The following is a 5,111-nucleotide window of genomic DNA, read 5'->3' on the forward strand; positions in this document are numbered from 1 at the left end:
GGTTTGGGTGGTCCTGTTCAGAGCCAGAGTTGTGCTCAACTATCCATGCGGGTCCCTTCCAACTCAGGATGTTCTGTTATTCTATTCTATTCTATTCTATAATTCATCACAAATAAACCCATGGGATTACTCTACCAGGATGTGTTTCCCTCCCATGAGACTGACAGGGGCACTGCGTCGTATCCACGCAAATGGAAAGATAGGTTACAGATAACTAGGTCACCCAGCTACCCACCACATGCACTTCTTATTTTTGACTTACCTTTCTGACCCTCATTTTCTTCTCCTTAAAAAGGAGACCTTTATGTTCTCAGAACTGTCTGTATAAAATAGCTAAATGAAGTTCCAGTATAATTTCTAAAAGCTGTATGAGGCCCCATGTAAAGTCCTTTGACTGTTTTTCCTGTCTCTAGCAGTGCCCATCTTCAGATTCGTAGGCCAGGACAGAAACACTTCTGGCTGCTTTCTAGGCTTACCCTTCTGGTCTTCAGTGATTTATGGCTAGGGCTGAGATAAAAATGTTATTTATTTATGACCATTTCTATGCTGTTCATTAATAAAATGAAGTTCTAGTAATTAGGCTATGATGTCAAAATTAGATACGCATCAAGCAAAACTATTCCTGTCTAAAAACGTAAATGATCTTTTTGGTACTGCTTTCATTCAGTTATACCATTTTAATAGTATTGCATAGAAATCGCCAAGTTTCTTGTCTCCTGTGTTAGGGAATAATGTGATTGTAATAATTAGTACTGACATTTTACAGAAGAAAGTGCTGAAACACAAAGGAAAAATGAATTCCCTGAACCTGCAGAATACAATGTGTTCCAAGAAGCATTAAAATCAATAGGCATCAGGCTTTCAATCAGCCCATCGCAGCATACCATAAACTGGTATTTGCACAGATTTACATGTGAATACAAGAGGATTTGTATCAATTACTGGCAAGACTGATATAAAAAATGTTGGGCTTACACTGTCTGACAACAGGAGGAATTCAGGAGACCAGGAAAATCCAACAGAAATTGCACCATTGGTAATGACATTGCTTAATTTAGTGTTGTAAAATTATATTTGATAATAAAACTAATGGCAAATGTTTCATAAGATGGTTTCCGTCATAGTTGGGTTTAGAAGGGGAGGTGGGAGACATTATTCTCAGTAGCAGCTTTGAGAAGACTTCTCTTTCTTGACTTCTTGACCTTGAATTAAGGAGGGTATCTAAAATAAAGAATCATCAGAGTGATTTAATCTAAAACCTGTCTCTGACCGTCCTAGAGGAACTTCTTGTGTTCTGTTATCTGGAGAGGGAACATAGACTGGGAGAGCAAAGATAAATTGGGTGTTTCTGAACACTTTTGTATGTGCAGAAGCTTACTGCATGCCACAGAGTATCTGTATTATAGTAAATTCAGTACTGCCTTCCAAATTTTTGCTGTCATGCAGCCATAGCAGGCTTGATTTTCTTATTGTCTGTGACCTCTTTGTAATATTAGAGTAGCAAAAAGTGACTGCAGCAGGCAAAACTGCTGACTGCAGAGTTTTGCTGTTGGCATAAAGCTGGCAAAACATCTTTATATTTTGCTATGGCAGTTGCCATTATTCTGTCATGTTAGCAGTAGAAAAGAACTGGGCATTGGGAGAGAGAGAAATCAGGAGGACTGAAGCAGATGTTTTCAGAGGTGAGGAGGGGATGGCAGATGTAAGACCTACATTTGTGTTGGTGGAAAGCCAGGGCGCAAGATGTTCCATCTATTCTGGGTTACATGTGACTCAAGTAGCATTAAACTGAAATTCACCCTCCATGGCAGTAAATCCCCCTCACAGTGAAAGAAAACAATTAAAAGGCAGAAAACTGGGGGTGGGGGAGAGATTACAAATAAAGCAAAAATTGTTAGAGGTGATCGATGAATCACTGTTGGAACATTGATGTGTTTGTAGTGAAATAAATATGTACATATATTTGAAGAGAAAGCATTTTTTTCATTCACCTTTCCCTGGGTGAGGAATGAAATATGCTGAAGAGACAGGCTAGATATACTTTGGATGCAAAATGGGGATTTGGGCTGTTAGCCATTACAGCGGTAGTAGTATGGCAGCAGAAAGCTGATGGGAATGGCAATCATGTTTATAGGAGATGAACTTTCCTAGATAAAAATGTTTTTAAAATAGTTTGCCAGATGTATACATTTTTCTGCAGGAGGAACTGCTGCAGGGCAATATTTCTTATCTTTGCTATGCTTCTAGTAAGGGTTTCCTGAAGTCTTCCATGCTAGGCAAAAATTTCTAAAAGTAGACTGTCTTCTTGAATGCTGTTCAGCTTCCTTCCTTCCAGACTGCTTTCAACAGAACTAAATTAAGTCACATTTAAAGCCTAACCAGATTGTATTTTTCTTGTTTTTCCTGAAAGCCCAGACACCTACTGTCCATTGGTAGAGAGAGAGCAGAATTAAAGTCTGTTTATGAGAAACAGAAATGTAAGCCATATTTTACAAAATGCTGAGAATGTCCTAATATTTAGCACTAAGTGAGCTTGGCTGGCTGACTGTAATGTTTCATGGAAGCGAAGTATCTCCTCAAAAAACAAAGGCTGCCTCTTTAGAATAAAAGGTTTATGCTGAGGATATAAAATGCTTCTATTTATCCTAACATTTCTTAAAAATACAAGAACCAGTGTAAGAAGCTTAATAACTGTGGTATCCCTCTCAGTGGTAGAAAACGTTCAAGATCATATCAAAAATTCAAGATCATACATGTTGATTGATTTGGACAACAGGGGGGTCCTGTTGGTGAACTTTTTTAGATGTGTGTAATCAGCAGCCATTGCAAATAGGAAGAGATGAGTCTCAAGAATGGCTTTATGCTGCTCAGAGAACGACTGGAAATCAAATATTCTTTGAAGCTATAGTTTTAGAGGAAATTTACATGAGCATAGAGGAAAAAAAAAGCAGTCATGAAGAAGTAAGTGGGAAGTACACATGCATTTATGAAATATAAAAAAGAACTGTAAAAAGAACTGCTATGTTATGAAAGAAGTAAAAGACAAAATTATTGTTCCAGAATCAGGGATTAAAGATTTGAGTTAATCACATTGTTTTTTATTGCTTTGGACGCAGCTCTGTAGCTTCTGATCTAAACTTGCTACTTTCACCTCTGCCCTGTGATAAATGCAATGCGTTCCTTTGAGATGCACTGAAAGATAAAGTCTCTGGATGATAATTAGCAGTAAGTCATGAAATAAATCCTAATCTAACATGTTGCAATTGTTCACCATAATTGATTACATTATTGGGAGTGTAAACATAATTTCCTCTTCTTTATAGCAGGAAACTTAATCATTAAGAAAAGTGGTGCAGCAGTACTGGTGCGCTTTGGTACATTGTTGTGTGTATGGTGGTAGTGATCCAGCATTCCTGTAGTTTCTCTGTTGTATTCCTACAATGACATAAATGCTTTTGTGATTCTACATTTATCTCATCTTTGATCCTCTGTTCTTTTGGCTTTTTTATTCCTCTGTATAGCAGTGTGGCAGCCTCTTGGAAAATTGTTGATTAAGGTGAAGAAGGAACCTCAGATTGAGAAACTTTTTATCCTTTATAGTCTTTGATATTGAGGCTCTCCTCTCATTAGGAGCATTTGTCCTGAGATGGAAGAACACTTTGGCTGGGTCCAACAGGAAACGTTGATGTTTTAAAGGAGACTAGGTAGAATATAACCATGTGAGTCAAAAGAATTTCATTTTGTATCTGTTTCTGTTCTAGTTCCATAGGCACTTTGCTATTCTACTGTAATATTCACATGGATCTGGAATTACTTCCTCCTAAATCTTCACATTGTTCCTGAAGCCTCTGGCAAAGAGCAAGAGCAGGTGGGATCTGGAAGTGTAGATGACTCTTCATATGAGCTCAGTTCAGTCAGCAACCTCAGAACATGCCTCTTCCTTGAGGGATCCCCGTCTTGTTGAGTTGTAGGTACTTCATGGCAATTGTGTGATCTTGGAATGGAGGACCTGACTTCTCCTACTTGGAGTCTAAGGGCTACAACATCCAAGACCTAAACTACTTTGTGATTGAAGTATTTTTGTTAATTTCTATTGAAACTTTCTGACTTTTTTTTCTTTTAAAATTGGATTTTCACAAGTTTGCTGCCATTTTTCAAACACTCCAGACTTAGAGGGATGGGCATGTTCCTCTAAGAGGAGAGCTATAACTAGAGGGTAAACTCCTTAGCTTTATGCATATGTACCTTATTCAATACAGTAACTGATCCACTTTTATCAGATTACCCAGTGGTATAGGTGTAAGGGGAGTGGAACTTTTGACATTCTTTTTATTTTCGTATACAATAAATTCATATCTACTTTCAGAAAAAAAAAAAAACCAACCAAATCCACAAACAACTGAGCATCTACTTTTGCTGTATTCTCTTTCTGTGCTACCTGAAATTTTCTGTAATTCAAGATAAAAAGTTTGAATAAGACAAGCATGAATGTGACTGAATAATAAGTTATTAAATTTGCAGGAAGATAGTAGGTATTTAAATTAAGGATACAAAAAATCTGCATATGAAACTGCTTAGTATGAAGATTAAAACATTTAAGAAGATGAGACAAGCAAGAACTCTTCAAGAGAGGGTGGCTCTAATTGGAGTGGTGCTGTAAGAAAGGCAAAGAAAACTGACTTTTGAACCTTAGATTTGTTGTTGTTTTTTGAGGGGGAAATGAAATTCGTCAAGAAACCTAGGAGAAATCTCAATCCACTGTTTACTGCTGTATCATCAAGGTAGTAGAACAAAATACATTAAAACAAAAATACATCAAAGAAATCTTGTAAACAGAAATTGTTTGGGATAAGTAGAAATGCTCCTTCTGAGTCAAATCAAGCCTTAGAGCAGAATAATATTCCTTTATGTGTTATCTTCATTAACAACTATTCCATATCCTATTTAACAAGTATTTTTGTGAGTGGCAGAACATATCATGCTTCATTTTTTCCAATGCCATCTGTTGTGTGGAATTTCTAATCATGGCTGAATCTGCTCTGCAAACACTTCTTTCCGTGGGAGAATTAATCTGGATCTGTCCTCAGTCATGCCATACCATGTCTTTTAAC

The sequence above is a fragment of the Numida meleagris genome, chromosome 5, assembly GCF_002078875.1.
Source record: "Numida meleagris isolate 19003 breed g44 Domestic line chromosome 5, NumMel1.0, whole genome shotgun sequence".
Classification (NCBI taxonomy): Eukaryota; Metazoa; Chordata; class Aves; order Galliformes; family Numididae; genus Numida; species Numida meleagris.